Genomic DNA, 20243 nt, shown 5'->3' with positions numbered 1-20243 from the left:
AGAAAAATCTGTATGCATTAGAAAAAAAAAAGCGCGCTATTTGCTGCAGCCAACACGATATTAATGAACGTCCGTCACGTCTGCAGCTTGGCAGCGTTCATAACAAGGCACAAAACAAAGAAAGAATTCAATATACATGCAAAAAATTTTGAAAAGAGTATGATACAAGCAAGAAAGCGAATTCAGCTTCTCATAACGAGATGAAGGGTAAATGCTTACCTATGTATTCTCCCTAGTGAGGCTATCTGTTTAGTTATTTTTTTGTTAAAAGATTTCAAGAGTGAGTTAAGAACGAATTCTCACAAGCGAGACACTATCATAAAATCGGGTCACAAACACTCACTGATAGCAGTGTATTGACAAGGAATCACCGTTCGAAGTCTTTACTTTATTGTTCTGGTGTCGCCGCCGGCAACTAATACAGCAAACGGTTTCATCACTTTTGCAGGAGCATAATAGTATGAATGCAAGCATGCAAATACTCAGAGAGTAGTTCTGCCATCCTTCCGTTCTGCAACCAAGCGTGCTAACGACTACGCTACTTCCTGCCAACGCATATGTAGTTCTGCTTGTCTAGGACGCTGGAGAGCGTTTGCAGAAGGGCGTCGAATCAGATGGATGCCTCCCAAATGCCCTGCAGTGTCTCCAGCCTTTAAGATTCACAAGCAATTGTGTACTTAACATCTTAACCCCACATCAGTGACACAAGCAGCAACACCGCGCTAAAGGCTTTCGTCTCACCGCACTTTAGTTCAACAAAGTGCCCTCTGAATTCTCTTTTTTATGGAACTAACGTAATAATTGTTTGCAGCCTGAGACTGCAATGCAAATGTTACATTTGCGCAGGTAAGAAGCGTATTACACTCCGCGTATTCTGTATAGCAACGTTGTGTCCATTTTCGGGAGGTTACGTTGCTGCATGTCCCAATTTTATCCACAGATTCCCTTCTGAAACTATGCTGCAAATGTACAAACTGCATGCAGTGGGAGACCGAGACAAGCAACCATAGAGAAATATAAAGTCGGAACCCGACGCATGGCGTTGCAGCGCTTCTAATATTGTCGCAACACTGAAGTCAGTGTTCTTATTAACTGTCCGGCCCGATTATGATGTACAACAGCTGTAGTACACAAAACATGGTGAGGACGGTTAGTTTTTTCTTTTGCTTCGGGGTAGTCTGGTTTGGTTTACTGGGTTTTAACATCCCAAAGCGACTCAGGCTATGACGCCGTAGTGAAGGACTCCGGAAATTTCGACCACCTGGGGTTTTTGAACGTGCACTGACATCGCACAGTACACTAGTGCCTAGGTCACTTTTTGGTGAGAAAGCAGCCGCAGCTATAAGCAAGAATTTCGTCCGCGTTACGAGCCATCCTTCTAAAGTGAAGAAAAGAGCGTCTGCCCTATGCCAAGATATGAACCTTGTAAACCTCGGAAAAAGTATTGTGGGCTCAGAAAGGGATAGGTTGAGCTTGTTTTTTTCTGCTAAGACCCATAAGGAAGGGATACCTCTTAGGGCAATAGTTACGGAAAAACTCTGCTGGCAGGGACAGCTTTCCAAGTTTCTACAAAAACACCTTAACTTGTTGACTCTGGATGATCCGTTTTTAATTCGGAACTCCAATCAAGTAATAGACTTCCTTTCGAGACATGAAAAAACCTGTGATGCGTTTTATGCTTTTTCCGTTGACGTAGTAGATCTTTTTTACTCTATACCACAGACACAACTCTGCACAGCGGTCAGAGAGCGCATTGATGCGCTGGGTGTGACTGTCTTCCAAAATTCATCTGGGATTTCAGTAGATAACATTTTAGAACTGCTTAGCTTTTACCTTTCTTCTACACTTGTTGAGTTTGACAATGCTTCTTACTTGCAGAAGCAAGGCATATGTATTGGTTCGCGTATTGCACCGGTTTTAAGCGACTTGTTTTTAGCGTCTATTGACAAAGAAATTTTTTTGCGTGTGGACAAGACTTTTGTTGCAAAAATTTTTAGATACGTTGATGATTTTCTTGTTGTTTTAAAAAGTGTGTCGCCTGATGGAAGAGATGACATGGTCAAGAGTGTTTTTAGTGTTTTCCAAGAATGTGGTAAGGGTCTGAGTTTTACTCGTGAGGTTCCTGATGAGGGTTGCTTACGTTACCTTGACCTCAGCATTAGCTTTAGTAGTAGATCACTATGCTGGACATACTTCCCTCGTTCAAAAAAGCCTGTTCTTAGCTATAATTCGGCCCATTCGAGAACCGTAAAAAGAGGGATAGCACTGAACTTCCTAAGAGCCGCTCTTCAGAAGTCTTGTGAACACAAAGTGAACGTGAGTGTTGAACAGCAGGTCCTCCGTCTGCGTAGCGCTGGCTTCCCTGACAGCATACTCGCGTCCGTCGCTGAGAGCCTTATTAAAGAGCTCCGACAGGGACGCAAGACAGCAGGCTGCTGCAATGACGGCCCGGGGGGACGTCCGGTGCCGGTGCCCTACATGCACAACTTGTCCCATCGCCTCAAAAAGGCTGCGGGAAAGTGCGGCATCCGTGTCGTTTTGACAGCCCCACAAAAGCTGTCTAGGATGTGCCGAATGGTGAACAATGCTTACCAGGCAAAAACCTGCGCAACAAAACACGCCACGCGGTTTGTGAACTGCACCACCGGTGTAGTGTACCTGATCCCACTGACCTGTGGTAAGTGTTATATTGGCCAAACAGGCCAGTGCCTTAATGAAAGGCTACGAAAACACCGGTCTACAGTCGCAGCTCTGATGGCCGGAGGCCATTTGGCCGCACATTGCCGCAAATGCAAAATAAAAACAGCAGGCGGTAATGAAGAAAAATGTGTTCCACTCTTTAGCCACACCAGAGTGCTGAGGCGGCTTCATAGGCAGGGTGACAGGGAAATATTTGAGGCATTTTGCATTGACAAGGCAGGGGACAAGTGCGTGAGCACACCCTGGGTAGCCCTCACAAATAAGGAGATAATCTATCTGTTGAAAAACTTGCGCATCAATTTGGTTTAAATGTTTATTCCTTGTCTTGACAACCTGCTTCTTGATAAAGTGGAGGGGGGCGGGGGCACAGTCTCCTGAGCATGCGCCGAAAGCAAGTGTTAAAATCTGTTACGTGTGCATTAAACGTCAGTTGAAGTCTAGCGTGCTGTCTCGTCTGTTCCCTTTGCCTCTGTCCTTGTGCTTTCCACGCTAGTTGCAATGTTGCAGTCACTAACGCACAGTACACGGGCCTCTAGAATTTCGCCTCCACCGAAATTCGACCGCCGCGGCCGGGATCGAACCCGCGTCTTTCGGGCCAGCAGCCGAGCGCCATAACCACTTAGCCACCGCGGCGACTCTTCGGGCTAGGATAATTTAACAAACAAGCGCAAACAATGGTACATGGATTTGTTTGATAGCTACTTAACAGAACCAAGAAACAATCCTACTCATGCTCTGTGCAGCTTGTTGAGAGAGCAGTGGTGGTGGTTTCAATGTACATGCGGGATTACCCTTACTGTGGTCTGTCGGCAATTGCTCCATCTGAGCCCCTTAATTTAAACAATGTGTTTCTGCCACTGTCCCGCAAAGCCATTGTTGGCCGCTCAGTTCATGAACGCTGAGGGTACACGATGAGAGAGAGACGGTGTCCAAGAGAACGTTCAGTCTCCTCAGATTGCACAGGAGTGTCTCACTACGGTCACAAAAAAAAAAAAAACCTGGAGTGCGCCGCTATTCGTGGTTTCACCAGTTGATGTTAGATACGCTAAGTTCTGGACACGAGGTCCTGTATTTATTTATTTACTTATTTACCCAATACTGCAGACCTCTTGCTTGGGTGCAAGCAGGAAGGGCACAAAGATATAACATACAAGGGCAATAAGTCCGTAATAAAAGCATGCACGACAAATAAAACTCAAGAATATCTCTATACAGTAACTAAAATACATCATCAAAGGCCTTCAGAAAGTCAACAGCGGATATCACTCTCTCAGGGAGAGCATTGCAGTCAGAAACCATCCTCGAAAAAAAAAGAAAGAAAATTTATAACCGTTACTTTTCGCGAAATATAGCGCTGAACTATAGTCGTGCTGATGAGGAGTTCGACGTGTTTCTGAAAACTGTACATGGCATTACGACGATAAAAGAGCTGGTTCACTGATCCGCCACAAGGATAGGCGACAGCAATTACACAACCAAGACGGCATCTTGCAACTAACTCCCCAAATGATTGTTGAGATTGGCCTTTTGGACGCTTCCATTGCGTTCGCCCATAAAATTCTTCTACAAGCATCTGACATCCCTGCATTCGGCGTCCTTGATTTTTTTATTTTTATACATATTAATTTGGCTTTTAATCACGAGCCTAAATCCAGGAGTTCACTGAGGTGGCACTTTGGGCAAGTTGTAATGCACCGAAAAGATACGGCGCCGGTGAGACATGACACACTGTATCACTGCGTCCTGCTTCTGCTGGGATGTATCTCTTCTCTACCTTACAACTCGTCAAAAAGAACCACGCGTTTTCACTCCACACAGCGTCCCTATCGAACGGCCTCAGCAAGCCCTTCAGCCATCTTGCCTTTTCCGTCCCCTCTTTCTCTTCTAACTGGGCGCCTTTCTCAATAACCTGGTACTGAACATGCGTTCCTCAGGCGCAGCGAAGGCTTCACGCCGCATTGATAGTTTTTTTTCGCCCACAAAGCCCTACTTGCTCCTTCCTCCTCCTACAGTGTGGAATCTGAACAATGGTTAATTGCCCAACCCAACCCCGCAGCTGTGCGCCCTCCCGTCTGCCTGCGTGCGGCTATGCGAGGCAGGAAAGGGGAAAAGAAAAGAGAAAGAAGGAGTTCAGGGTGAAGCGGCCCGTGGTGGCACTTTGCCGAACTAAACGGCCATGTCCCTGAAAGCTGGGCTTGACAAATTGCCCCCTAAATTTTGTTATAAATTTATATAATTAAAAAATTTTACAATGCAAAAATTAAGAGCCTTGTTCACCCTACCTACAGAACAGGGCTGCAGGCCACATATCAACAGACAGCAAGCTTATGGGTTGATTTTTTAATTCCTGAACATCACCTTTCTTTGTGAATGAGTATTACGCTGTCATTTTTTTCACAATGCTAGTTGGTACAACCAGAGTCCCTCAATATTTTACTGGTCATGAAACTCCCCCGAAAGTTTGATATAGGGACAAGAGTGGCCGCTAGGGGCGCCCTCGCCATTCGGGGGGCATCGGAGTGAATCCGGCGCTGGCGCTCTGCGGCCTTCGACGGAACTGAAAAATGCAAATAAATACATCTCCGGAGTGATACTACTGTGAGAAGGATGTGTTTCCGGGCAGGAGAAGGCACAGAGAAAAATAAAACTGTTTATCAGCGCACTGGCGGCCGGCGAACACGGTAACACTCGGAAAATTCGCACGCAACCGATTGCGCAGGAAGCCAGCGGGCCTCGCTCGCGAAATACTAGTTCCTATTTAAAAAACAAATAAGACAGGCGCTAGCATGGTATATGCTGGCTAGTCCGTATTAAGATACAGAGATGATCACCTGCCGGTCCGATGGAGCGGGGCTGGCGCGTCCGTTCAAGGTACGAGGCGCAGCGCGCATACACGCACCGGAAATGGGCGCCCCTGGCTATGCCTGCTCGCACTACTTGAAGGAAATTTGGGTAAACGATGATTAAGGGGACTTAGTATGAAATCTAGCTTTAGAACGAGAATTTCGATGGCAATTATAGCATGTTATTTATGCTATGCAACACACAATGTTGATAAAACATGTTTTTTTTCCTGAAGCATTTAGTGCAAATTTCAGTAGCCGATCCACGGCACTTTAAAGACTCGGACCAGCCTTAATGCCTCCCACAAAGTGCAATGGTTGTAATTCGCGACCACGCCTCGCTATTTCCTATATAGACGCTTACTTGCAAACATTTATTTTCCCTTTCATAACTACAATCAGTATGAATGAAGCACTGATGCGAATTCCGGAATATGCTAAGAAGACCGAGTGCTGTTTCATATGAATTTTTTTTTTACTGCCACTGCCTTCGTGCCACATTTGACTTTAAGGTTGCACATACAGTATTTTGTAGTTTTCATTCTGCTTTTATTCGTTTTCATTGCAACTGTTATTGATAATTTATCAATACAATCAAGTAATTCTTCATGACCGAGACCATCATTAATAAAGTAAACTAAGTCAGAACAGTTTCCAACGTCAAAGATGAAGAAAGTGGGGTCAATAGTTTTATTCATGAGAACAGGACAACAACTTTTAAAGCGAAAAATCACACAAATCTTTTCATTTTGCAGAGGCATGACAGAGCTACATAACTCGGAACCGTTTAACAACGTTTAGCTCAACTTCTTCCCTCCACTTGCCGGACAAGACCGGCGCGATGATTCCCTGGACTTCTTGTTTTTTTCTCTGGTGAAGAAATGCAGCCGGCATCTCAGAAAAAAAATGAATAACTTCTGCAGTAGCTGCCACGAAATGTGATGGACAGCCCACGCTAGCAGAGGGAATTCTATTGTCATGCAATATGCTTTCAATAATATTCATGTAGAGATTAGGGCATGCAATTTTCTCTACTGTGAACTCCTCCACATAGCCTTCTACTATTTTTAAAAGGCCAAGCAAGCGATCTGAAGGCACCTGTAGATAGCCTTTTGATCTTATTGCTGTCAAATCATTTGGCATCCGAGTTGAATTTTTTAAGGTTTGGACACAGCACGAGCAAGCCATCGTTGCTAACTTCTTGACCACGTAGCCAGCAAGATGATCTAGAATGCACTCCTTGGTTGACATAGGCTGCATTGTGCCACTGTTGCCTTCCATGCAGTCAGCAGGCTCTAAAAAAATATCATCGAAGAGCACAGCCAGTGTATCGACCTGAAAAATACACAATTTGCAGTACTGTTGCTTATATGCAATGAAAAACTGCATAGAAGCTTGTCACGAAGCAAAAATTCGTAACTTACATGAGTTGGAGAAGGCGCTTTTTTGCAGTCAATATCTTGCAACTTGAGGAGCAACTTTGGTGCTTCACCTTCGACTGACGCTCTTTTTGGAGGCCGTACCAAGTTGTTGACACTCAGCATACGGTAGATAAACAAGAACTGCTAGATAGTTGGTTGACCTCCATCTCCGGCCACATGTCTAGCTATGCCAAAAAATCGCTAGAAAAAAGAGGACATAAACATGCATTCATTCGTCGCTAGGCACTTTATAAGCATTAAACATGTAATAGCTCTAAGAATGTGGCAGCGAGCACAAGAGGCAACCTAAATAGGACATTACATTTTCTGACACGCATACCTTTCTGGCTTACCTCTAAGGGGTCCTGTCCAATAGTTCCTACGAGAACGTAACGGAAGCCAGCAGTGAGGAGACGTTCTATAAGGGACACAGTGCTATGCAATGTTATTCTGAGAGCAGCACATGTTGGCTTGCTTAAGAAGAAAATTTGTTGCTGTTTCGGCAAAGATTTGATATAAGCAGACCAAGCATCGAGCCAAGCAATGTTGTCTTTCAGAGTCTGAAAACAAAAAGTTTTTTCTTTGCATAATGCACAAAATTTTTTCTTAATATAGCCAATTACTAATAGCAAAGAACCGTAATTATACTACTCACTGCAATATGTTCAGTTTCTTTGAACAGAACCTGCTCTGTGCACTTAGTGTTCAGGCAGTCAAATAAATTGTTCATGCACCTTGTGAAATGAGCAGTGTCTGTGGATCCATGAAGCTTCTTGCAGTTCTCTTGTTTGCTGTAGAATTCCATGGCTGAAGCTGTACTTTCACTCAGCAACTGAAAAGTAAGAAATATACTATAAGGCTCATTAACCACAAGTGAAAGCATCCTGTAACCAGCACGTAAACATACCTGCACTGCAAGCTTCACACTCATTTTCTGAAATGGATTCGGAAATATATGAGCTTTTGTGTGTTTTGGGACAGCACGTAGCCCAGACTGCTGCTCCTCATATTCCAGCAAGGCCGAGTAGTAAGAATGACAGACTTCTTTGTCACCAGGCAGCTGTTCAAAAAAATAAGGTAAATGCTTCAATAAACCATTACCCTTTTTTCCATGCCAATAAGAGCTTACCAAAAATTTTCCAACTTTCACCAGATTGTTCCGTATGCACTTAAATATGTGTGGTGGATCAATCACAGCATAAATGGTTCTCCCGGGATTACATGGATGTTGAAAACAGGTCTGCAGCCCATTGATTTCTCCACTGACACCTAAAGAAAATTGCCATGGTATGTGTGATGTACAATTCGCAAATTTAATACCACTAATACGTCTTATACAGTAAAATATTTACCTAGTGAGCTCAAAGCTGACCTATTAGATGCGGAATTGTCACAAGTGACTGCATCTATAACCACTCCAGCGTTACAAGAACAATACACTCCAACAAGAGTTTTGCAAGGACTGTGCCTGGAGCAGCACCAGACGCACAGAACACACCAATGGTCTGTGACCAACCGCCAAGGAATGGCCGAAACAGAAATACCAAAACGTGATCGCCATCCTTGAAGTGATCAGATTCCCTGGTGTATTCACCGAAATCAACTTTACCCAGAAGCCTCATGTCACTTTCTCGTAGGTGAACACTCTTCCTCACGCTCATTTCATCAAACATCAAAACTCCTGAAAGTGAAGAAAATATACAGAGTGAATTGTCAGGAAATACAAATTAGTCACCATTTTAAACCTTAATTAATAAAAGCACACCTCGACGTTCCCTTTCAGGCAGACCTTGTAGCTTTTCCCTCAGAATATGAAACAAATTGTTGTCAAATCCAAACTCTGCTTTTAGATTCTTCAAATAAGTGTACAACGTGCGAGGATGTGGCAGGGGAAGAAACCCATTTTCATGAAGAAATATGTACACCGATGTCGATTTTATCTTCAGCAGCATGCAGTCATGAAGCCATTCCTTCTTGTACCTGTTGGAAAATATTGTTTTTTTTTTCGTAGCAAAGCAGGCAAAATGTACAAATCTCAATAAATAAAATGCTGAGCAATCTGCCTATCTATTTGAAGCTTACCGTACTGCTTTTGGCGACTTCACGTTCACTTTCATTAAACACTGATCAAAAATTAACTTTTCACGCTTTGACAGCTTGCGCAAATTTAGTTCAGTTTTTCTGTGTTTCGCCTATTGAGCTGCCACCCTGGCGAGCTTCAGTTGGCAGCGCTGAAGTCGTTGCTCCAAGCAGCGGATATGTGCCTTCAATTTTTTTAGCTGCGAGAAGCTGCATACAGCTCCCTCCGTTTGACAGGCGGCGTCTACACGTCCGTTTCCGTTCACCTCAGTGCCTACGTAAAAGCAAGAAGGGAAAACTTCACTCATAGATCTCCCGTGCGCCGTACATGCAATCGGCACGCAAGCAACAAGGCACACGCATGTCTACTTTCATTACCTGCGTCGGTCTCCGTTGCATCTGCGCCCGTCGAACTCGAGCACATCGTCGCTGCAGCGCCAGAGCTCTCCAGATCAGCTGACGGTTCCCGGCGACGCTTGGTAACCTTGAGCTGCCGAGGCGAGTGAGTTCTGCGCTTTTTCAGATTTGACAAATACGCAGGAAGGCCTTCGAAAATCCTCGGCACGGCATCCGGCGAAAGTTTTGGCACATCGCGCTGCGACGTCACAACCACGCCATCAACTACCCATTGATCTGCACGCACAATGTCACTCGCATCGAAGTGCTTTTCACAGACACGCACATGCAGGGAGTCAAAACTGAAGCCAGAAGTTTCTTAGCGTGGTATGGCGCGCTTCCATTTTACCCGCCGGTCGATGTCACTGGGCAGGCAGGACATCGACACTTTTTCTTCATTTCCCCTGTACCCGGAGCGGCATCCAGGTACGCAACAAGTACGCGGCATCCTGACCTGACTTTCAGGCACACCCGGGGCACATTTTCATAAGACACAGCACAGGGAGAAGCCGAAAACTGCGAGCACACATGCCACGCGATTCCGCACTGACAGCATCTGCCGCCTTCGGTCGCCGCCGCCGCGATGCCCCTCCGCTGCACGCAGCGCCGCACTGCGGCCGCCGCTGGCAGCGCACAAAGCTCTCCCATAGAGTGACGGCGAAGTTTCATGACCAGTAGAAGTATTGAGCGACTCTGGTACAACTGAAGTCAAACTTAGTGCTACACAAGGTTGCTAGCTTTCTGACCAGAACCTCTCCTTTGTCTTTCAGTGGCAGTACAGCCACCAAACTTTTGGTTGCTTTTCTTACTTATAATGATGTGTAAGGCATTATTATACCTGAATCAGCACATAGTATTTTGCTGCGACTTCAAAAACTTCAAAATAATTTATAATTGCATTTATTCTCACGCAGTTTCAGTTCCACCGGCCAAAAGATGGCTGTGACATCAAAGTTCAGTATAGGTTGTGTGACACACATGAAAAACCTGCTATATAATCACTGCTCCATCTTTTTAAATACCACAACATTTCAGGCACCTTGTCTAAAGAGCTGGAATCGCAAAGAATAACGAAGCAGTGAATTCACGGCAGTTTTTTCAAGCTTCATATGACAAACTGAACTTTGATGTCGCAGCCATCGTTTTACCGTGGAAATCAAAATCAGAATTGCGTAAAAGAAATTCAATTATAAATTATCTGGAAACCTTAAGCATGTACTATATGAGGATCTGATATGCTAATGTCATAAGCATCATTGCAAAGACAGCCCACAACCAAAATTTGGTGTCTGTACTCCTTCAATGCATATTAAACTGCAGTTTTCCCTGTGGCCATTGTTTGCAAGGTATTGCTTACAGCTTCGTTAATTACAACTGGAGTTGCAATTTCTGCATCAATATTTTGTGTGGTTCCTATGTGGATTCAGCAAAGAACACCACTGCCACTTAAATAATCTTATCTGAATTGCTGACATCTGGTTTTGCATGTAATTGTTAATAAACAATTCTAACCAATGCTCAGTCTCTGCTGCTTTCATGTGTCCACCATGTTGCAGTGCTGCTCAATCTTTGCATCACAGTACTTTGTATGTTTCCTACTCTCCATTCATCAATTAAAGCAGGTAACTCTTAGCTCCTCCTCATCCCTATAATTACTAATTTTATACTGCGATATCTTCCAAGCAGATACTTCATTCGCTTTAAGCTTACAAGCTGCCTTTGAAACTGTCGACCTCCTCCTGCAGACTAGAATAATTTTAGATTCAGCCAGGCAGACCTTTTACTAACGGACTGACACACTTGCACAAAAAATATCGGTACAAAAATTTCTAGCACGCATTTGTTTTTCAGGACTGCGCATCTCACCACCACATTGTAACTAAACCTTATTTGTTGGAATGTCCCAACTTTCTGAACAGCTTAATTTCACTTTGAATTAGTTTAAGCTATGCTGAAAAAGATATGCTCCAGTGTAAACACAAATTTCTATAAGGTTCAGACTGAAATCCCACTAATGCAAGATTTAGAGAACTGCCATTCAAAATGTCAGTAAACCAACTAATGGCAGCAGCATTTTGCGTGTAGGTGTACGACATAGTTTGGTTCCTTCACAAATCACAGGTCAACTAGGTTTCTACAGGATGAGACAAAAGCAAGTGCTGGATTTCAACACGAGAGCTGTAATGGCAACTTCTAAGAAAACACTGTCAATTATTATTCTGTTTGGAGTATAATTTTTGCCCAGAGCAGTTAGCGACATTTATATACGCATAATCCTCTAAGAGCTGTGACAGTAGCACACACCTATAATCATCATAGCTCACACCTAGCCTGACAACGCCCGCTGCAGGGTGAAGGCTTCTCCCATGTCTCTCCAATTTACCCTGTCCTTTGCCAGCTGTGCCCACCCTATGCCTGCAAACTTCCTAATCACATTCGCCCATCTAACCTTTGCAGCCCCATGCTACGCTTGCCTTCTCTTGGTTATCTTGCCCTCACATTACATGCTCTGCCCAAGCCCATTTTTTCCTCTTGATTTCCTCTCTAAAAAGAACTTTTTCTTTGTGGCTCATTTAGTTTGCACCCACGTATTTCCATCATGAACAGCCTCAGCTAACTCAACTCTCCACCTTATTAAGCTATTTGATGGCTGCCATATCGGGTAGAAAAGCTATAACAAATACACACCGTTTCATCCATAGCAAGCAACACTACTGAGGCTAGCTACGCCTGCAGGTTGAGTAAGCGCCCAAAAAGTAGTTTGCAACACAAAGAGAGTAAACATAGACATATTTTGTTCTTCGAGGAGTAAGGATAACATGTGGCCGTACGACACGTGGCCGGTAGGGCTGAAAAATTCATCCGTGGCTAAAGAGTAGTTTACTCATAAAAATTATAGCCAAAGGGCCTGAACACTGAATGTCTCACAGCTTTCAGTTATTTCCAATGCTAGCACTCCGTTTTATACCAGCCTTTGTTTTCGTCCAAAAACTGACCAAGGCATTGCGAGGAATGAACAGTAAGTGGCAGAGTAATATAGTCTTTCAGGCGCACTACTTCTGCAGCCTCTGCAGCATTGCTTGCTGTATAGGAAATTGAGAATAGAATAAGACAAAGCAGTGCCAGCCTGTAGCAGTGGCTCAGCCAAAGTAGGCATTTTGCCAGTACAAGATATTTGGGCTACAACGGGGTGCTCATACTGACAAGCAATATTAAGAAATGATTGTGCGAATAAGTTGCCGCAAGAATCATCTCCTAAATTATCTGCTCATGCACTGTCCTGCATACCAAAATGGCCACATGAATTTCTAAGCTGCATTCAGTCCGATTCACAACCACGGTGGCAAACCATGTTCAGAAAGACAGCAACATGCGTCAAGATTACTTGTACAATAACAAGCAGCAGGTATAGAGTTTTCACTGACGAGGACAAAAGTGGCTGCTGCACAGGGAGGAGAAACTTTCTGCTCCCGCTAGATTGGTGACTCAGCAATGATCTCTGCTTAAGCTGTGCTGGACATGAAAACCAATATTTTTTAGCACGCTTTGTCTATCGTAATCCAGCATAATTCTTTAATGACATCCATAGGTCTCAGGTGACTGCTCAGCATGGACATGCCTATGGCTTTCTAGAAAGACACATGTGGAAAAGATATGTACTTCACTAGCTGTTATGACTTCATTTCGTTTCTCTAAACTTTCATATAAGCACACTGTATTTGGTCTGTTTATACGGTATTGAATAGTTGCATTCTAAAGAATTCACATTAGGCACCGTGTGACAGTTTTCAACCCTAGGATGCTGTATACTGCATCCTTTTTTTTTACAAAGGTGTCGAGAAATTTACAAAGGTGTCAAGAAAAAGAAGGTGTGGCATTGCGAGCCACACGGTGTGGTTTATAATCCTACCCCAGCGTTCCAAATCTCTTGAAGGCAAGAGCTTTGGCCCCTCCAATCGGTAGAACTTCCACGAATGTTATGGGAGCCCCGCTAGACTGCTTCGAAGTAAACACCCTTATGTGCTCATATTGATTAATATATTGTGCACCGCATGAAATGCTGCTGAAGTGCAATCACATCGATGTTATGGCACTATGCTCTGCTGTTTCAACGATGTGTACATCTTGCTTCCCCAGAGCCATATGTTTACAATGAGCGCTTGTTTCTTTGGTGGCACGGCACGTCTTGCCATCATCAGATGTGCCAGATAAAGGCTTCCAGCAGCTACAAGAACAATGTGAAGTCAGTCTTCTCAGTTCAAGCCCTGCCTATCCAAAAAAAAAATGCCAGACATATTACGATTACATTGTGCCCCCAACAGGTGCTGTCGCTCAGGCAAACGTGGCTGCGGCTAGCTGCCCAAGCCAGCATGGCGCTCATAACCGGACTAGCAGCTAGGTTGCGTTGTTTCTCTAATACCCCTGTCAGATGGCCAATCTCAGTGCCCATTAAGTCAATAGCCATTGAAATTTTCGAGGGCCACCCAGATGTACTGCTGCCACACAGTGAATTTCAATCATCACTGAATAGTGAGGAAGCGATACAATAGATGGCGCTAGGGTTAGCAACATTTTTAAAACTATATAAGAGGTGAAACTGAGTAAAAGGAGTCGGATGTTGGAGTATGTGCTATTTTAACTGGCAGTTCTTTCTGGAAAAGCTATTGAAATACTTCACAGTTTGGTACAATCCAGAGACAGCGATGGCTTGGCAACGATGGACAGTGATGCGCACTTCATTTCAGAAGCATTCATTTTTCACCGGCGAAGCTGCCACAGATGAGCGATTGTCGTGTTCATAGCTACTATCATTGCAGCATTTGAAGGGCACTTCTTGGTCTCTATTGTCGCACAGTGAATTACGAGGCGAAAAAAAGAAAAACGAAATGGAACGCCACAACATCGTACAAGAAGAGGGCCAGTTTGTTTACATCCATGTTTACATCTGACTGCATCTGTCTGCTGCACGTTCTGCAGAGCTACCATTTTGACTATTGAATAAAAAATAGTTTATGAACTGGCTAATGTACTCTAAAATATTGCTAGGAATGTTTTGTTTATTCGAGATTTTTGTGTTGTTTTTTCAACGTATGGCATGTACAAAGTAATTCTCAATGGCCCCCGAGATTCCAATGGCCATTCGAAGACCTCCTGACAGATCCCCATTGAGTTCGATGTCCATTGACTCATACATAGGAGGTATTCACAGAGGCCGCGCTAACAGATGGCACGATCGTCGCCGCGGCAAGTGCACCATGTTGGCAGTTGTTTAACGCCAGCATGTGCAGCGTCGTGGTACGACGCGAGGTACCCAGCGTGAATTGTTAGTGATCTGTAACATCTTTGCACACTGTTCAATGTGTCAACGTCTACTTTTCTTTGTGGAACACTTATTGTGCATGAATTTCGCAACAGAATTCTTCTGTGCCATGATATAACAGAGCTGGCTGCGCAGCTCGGCAGCAAAACTGCCCAGCTGCACCACACGCAAGAGTGTACAGTACGGTCCATTGTTCAAGGGAGCGTGATCGCGTGGCCTCCGTGCTTCACGAAGTCCTGCTGCTTAGTCGCGGCGAGAATGAGCGGCATGAGGCGCATGCGCGGAAAGACCAGCCACCATGCTTACTGCGCATGCGCCTTGTGCCGATAATTCACACAAATTCTCGACGGCAGCGCTCCGCGAAGTGCGGAGGCCACACGGTCGCATGTTCCCTTTAACAGTGGACCGTACTGTACACGACTTTCAACATTTAATATCATTTGATAACTGTCTACATGAGGTATCATACCAATGACCTCCTTCGAGAGTTTTCTTCCTATGACATCCTTCCGTTGGCAGTGTGCACTGAAATGAACTGCACATTCATTTCTAACCCGTGTAAAGCACTTTACTTGCAGTGCAGGGAAATACATCATGTAAGTACATAACCAGCTAGCTCCAACCTAACAAAATCTCCAAACCACACGTTTTTTGTTGTATGCAATGCAATTACTAGTGTCACTCACCTTCAATGCCTTCCTTTTGCTCCGTCATAAGGTCTATGGCCGCCTTCAGTCTGGTGTTTTCTTCTTGCAGGAGTGCTAACTGCTCCTTTATGTCACCATTTTCGATGTACAGTGATGTACAGGTCTCGCAAATCTCCAAAAGAAAGTTAACATTGGCATTAGCGAAATGTCTGCACTCTTAGCAGTTCACAGCACCACACTCACCTAAGCAAGCATTGTACAGCATGCCAAATGTTTCAGCAACAAAGATACACATAAAGATTCAACAGGTCCCAAAGTGACACATGGACTAAAAGGACCCCCATAGTGAAAGGTATTGGATTAATTTAGAGCACATGCAGGTCTTTATTGTGTGCACTGGAATCGCACAGTACACAGGTACTTTGCATTTTGCTACTATCGAAGCGCGGCCATCGAGTGCACACGCTTCATAAATATCTGCCTGGCGGCTACAGCTAATGGAATTGATATTAATTAGAGGCTTTTTTTGCATGGTTTTCATGGTGGTTTAACGTCCCAAACCGACTAAGGCTATGAGGGACGCTGCAGTGGAGGGCTCCGAAAGTTTCGACCACCTGGAGTTCTTTAACGTGCACTGACATCGCACAGAACACGGGCCTCTAGAATTTAACCTGCGTCTTTTGGGTCAGCTACATTGATTACTGTGTTGAAGTGAACGTACATGCACGTGGCGGTAGCAGGAAACTGCAGGCGTCTTTGTTTCAAGCGAAAGAACCCGTTCCAGCTTCAAAGGACAGAATGATCGTGAGCGCATTACAACTGCATCAAAAGGCGAGAAAAACTGGTAAGATCGAGTCAGAGTAACAACAGGTGAGATAAAAATGCACTACACGTGGCTGGCTGACATAAGCTTTACCGTCACACTGCCATTTTGAAAGATTTTCTGATAATAACAAAGCGCACACAAAAGGCATATTTACCACGTTGCTGGGCTCTGCGGCCCCATCGCATGTTGTTTCTGCGCGTTTTATTTCCTGCCGGCATTTTTTCTCCATTTGTGTCTGTGTGCCTGTAAAAAAAAGTAAGGAAAACTTGCAGCACATACAGGCACAGCTCTAAAGCTGCAGTTTTGTAAACAGTTGAAGCGTACTTACCGACAGCGATGATTTTCGCAGGATGTTTCTCTCCGCGCCAGCGCACGTGGACATGCGTATTCCATACGCTGGTGTCTTTTGCATTTTGGAGAATTGCCAACGTAATTTTAGTCTCAACGATATCTCACACCGAGATTTGTACATCAAACACCGCGGCGCTGCCAGTTTTGACCCACTGCACAAGTACGTACGTCATTCTTCTTAGCAGAGACCGTCCGAGACGTACGAGTGAAAAAAGTCGGACACCACTACCACAGTTGCCGCAGCTACAAGTGCAAATAGTGCAAGCACGTGCTATGCGATCTTTTTTATTCTCGTAGTAGATGGCTTGGTTTGGATTCGTTGGATTTGAACGGCATTTGAGCGCCAGAGTAGGATACAAAAAAACAGCAGTTGGTAAACGAAATCAGCTTTTTAACGTTGAACTTTAATAAACAAGCCAGATATCAAAATTTTAGAGCTTAAAATTTCTTTCTTGTGATTACCTTCTTGGTTAGGTAACAAGAAAAGATTGGACTTTTTTTTTGTCTAAGAGGAATTCCGTGTGGCGGTCCTGAACGTGGTCCTGAATGTGGGGGAGCCTCACTGCAGAGCGCGAAATCACGTGTTTTATTCTGTTAACGTGTTTTGCCCAAATCTCGCCTTCAGCTTTCTGACGCCGCTTTAATGGAAAATGAGGCAGTAAAATTCGCAGCTTGTCACGATGATTTCGGTATTGGCTCATATCTGTGAACGCGGTGCACTGTACTGCCCATGGCAAGGTATTGGCCTTGACTTGGCAAAAAAACTGAATGACAGTTGAGGAAAAGAAATAGCGTAGTAATTGTCTCACCTATCTCACTGGACACCTGAACCGTGCCGTAAGGGCATTGAGGAGGGAGTGAAAGAAGAAAGAGTGGTGCCGTAGTAGAGGCTAGGAGCATGTCCAGTTCGGCAAGAGCGTTATCGCTCCCTTTTCGCCCGCAATAAAAGAAAGTGTTTCAAACTGGTCACTTTCTTTCTGTCAGAAGAAAGGCACTCCCGCCGTTGCTCCGCACACAAAAGCTAAACGTGGTAGCACACATCCTAGCAGACGATGTCGCTGCTCAAACTAAGAATTGCCGCCGCGGTGACTCAGTGGTTATGGCGCTCGGCTGCCGGCCCGAAATACGCGGGTTCGATCCTGGCCGCAGAGGTCGAATTTCGATGGAGGCGAAATTCTAGAGGCCCGTGTACTGTGCGATGTCAGTGCACGTTAAAGAACCCCAGGTGGTCAAAATTTCCGGAGCCCTTCACTACGGCGTCTCTCATAGCCTGAGTTGCTTTGGGACGTTAAACCCCTATAAACCAAACCAAGAATTTTAAAAATTTTTTCATGGAAGGGGGCCTACTACAGCGACTAGACGGCCCAAACAGTAATAGACTTAGCATCAGAAATTGCATTTAGAATCTCTAACTACTTTCCTTATAGACAGTCCTTTTTATGCTTTTACTTGAAACGCCTCGGGGGGTATAAAAGAGGATTCCCATAGACGAGTCACGGCACGAACTGCCTTGGCCGGAACGTCACGGGGACTGCACCACGCTGCCTCAGCAAATTCTAGGTGAGTACATATTTATTTTTTGGTTGGACCATTTCCACAACAGTGTTTTTCATGTTTAGGATGGAGGGAAAGAGGAAGAGGCGCAACAGCGAATCCTACAGTGAGTGCTCAAGTGAAACAGAGTAGGTACCACTCGTCTATATTTTTGAGCTATTTTTTGGTGACTGAATGTGAGTCTCCAGGGATGGCCTCCAAGCTACGCTCGTTCAGGCAATCAAGACGGTCCCCATCCATTTAATGAAAACATGGAAAGCTCCCGCACAGCTCACTGAGGCTTGGACGGCAGTCCAGACGAAAGCGTATCCCAATCAGGAGCAGAACCAGCAGGAGCAGGAGAGAATTTACAGACCAATTAACCAGAGTGGGCCCACGAGCTACATCGAATTCCAGAATGAAGAAAAATTGTGCACGACTTGTTTTATGCCAGGGATGATAGAGAAGCTGAGGACATTATTAGTAGATTTGAAGTCGGGCCCACCTGCTACGCACTTGCTGCCATCTCCTTACACGTCAGCGACAAGCATCCCACACCTCCACATCATTCATGACTGCACCTGGTCAAATGCATCATGCAGATGCGCTATATTCCTTGGCCTCGTTCGAAGATCAAACCGCTCGTCAGTTTGGTCTACAAACACAAGCCCTCTGGACTTTTCCATCTCATCCAATATTTGTCTTGTGAACCCCAACTACTGAAATATTTTAAAGGGGGAGGGCAAGACAGGGGTAGCAACTGTAGAGCTCAAAGTGTGAGACAGTTCCCATGTGAAGGACACGTCCTCCCAGGAATTTTAGAATTACTGCTCGCATAGCTTCTGGGTACAACTCCATGCCACGACGTGCGCAGAGATACACCAAGCGATAAAAACACTGAGCGAATGCGCGCACCAGTGGGTGAAGGCTCAAGAGCACGTCCAAAAAGAAAAGCAGAAGAACCCATCTACGAGTGGCTCTGGCAGAACCCAGTATCACCACTGAGCAACGTTGTGCGCACGCTCAAATGGCTGGCCGACCCTGAGATGCGCTTTATCCGGGTGGACAAGCACCTGCAGCACGCTATCCAGATTCTAAATGACGTGCATCTAAATGCACCTGGGCATCGCTTGACTTTATGGAAATGTACCGCAACATGTGCCCCCTTTGTCGCACCTAACGGGAACGTGGCGGCCTACTACATGGGCGCACCCGAGTCCTTTGAGGTGATGAAGGAGCTGCTTGCTTTCTAGTTTGAAGACGGCCACAAGGAGATTCACAACGTTGTAAACAATCTCTATGCCCTGGTCGAGAAGCTTATCACAAAAAAAAAAACTGCATGGAGATCGTGTTGCCCCCGAGCGCCGGCAAGAATTTTTTTCCGATCTAATCTTGTCGTTTTACATTAACCGCAGCACGATCTTCAACTTTAACAGGTTTTCAAACCTTCCCCTGCAAGACACGGTGGGCTGCCGCATTCTGGTGTGGAACGAGTCAAACTGCGAATACAGTGCGTTCGACATGGTAAAGAAAATTTTCGGTGGTAATGTGGACTGTGTGGCTATCAAGTACTCCCAGGACCAGACCCTCTCACGCACGCCAGTCATCGTCCTCTCAAACAATGACGTGTTCCCCACAAACAGCACCTTCAAACACCACATGTTCCGGTACCGATGGAAGCCCTGCCCTGCCATCAAGCGCTCCGAAAAGAAGATTCACCCGCTGGTGTTAATTGACTTGCTTGATAATTACATTGCCACTCGGGCCTCGGTTCGTCCTCAGTAAAGCTTTCATCTTGAGTACTTGGTCAATGCTTCGCATTTCACTACTACACCACCTACGACGTTTGCATCTTGATGTAGGCAAAATGTTAGAGGCCTGTGTATTGTGCCACGTCAACATGTGCTAAACCTCAGATGTTTCAAATTATCTGCAGCCCTTCACTACGGCGTCCCTCACAGCCTGTGTTGCTTTAGGATGTTGAACCTGCAAACCATAAATCAGCAAAATACGGTCAGCATAAACACTGCCAAAACTAAGCAAGACTTTCATTTGAGTTAGTTGGTTGTAGCTTGACATGGTTTACGCAAAACGCGTACAGGCGCTAAAAGACGAAGACAAGCACAC

The 20243-nt window shown here is 44.9% G+C and overlaps 2 pseudogenes; one reads left to right on the top strand and one right to left on the bottom strand.

The window, feature by feature from the left end:
- Positions 1-9302: 9302 nt before the first annotated feature.
- Positions 9303-9887, bottom strand: LOC144134703 (uncharacterized; annotated as a pseudogene).
- Positions 9888-18203: 8316 nt separating this feature from the next.
- LOC144133887 (uncharacterized) lies at positions 18204-19901 on the top strand (annotated as a pseudogene).
- Positions 19902-20243: the final 342 nt, after the last annotated feature.

Source organism: Amblyomma americanum, chromosome 5 (genome assembly GCF_052857255.1).
Source record: "Amblyomma americanum isolate KBUSLIRL-KWMA chromosome 5, ASM5285725v1, whole genome shotgun sequence".
NCBI classification, from domain to species: domain Eukaryota; kingdom Metazoa; phylum Arthropoda; class Arachnida; order Ixodida; family Ixodidae; genus Amblyomma; species Amblyomma americanum.
Note: the sequence above shows the minus strand (reverse complement) of the source record. Positions and strands in the feature narration are given on the sequence as shown.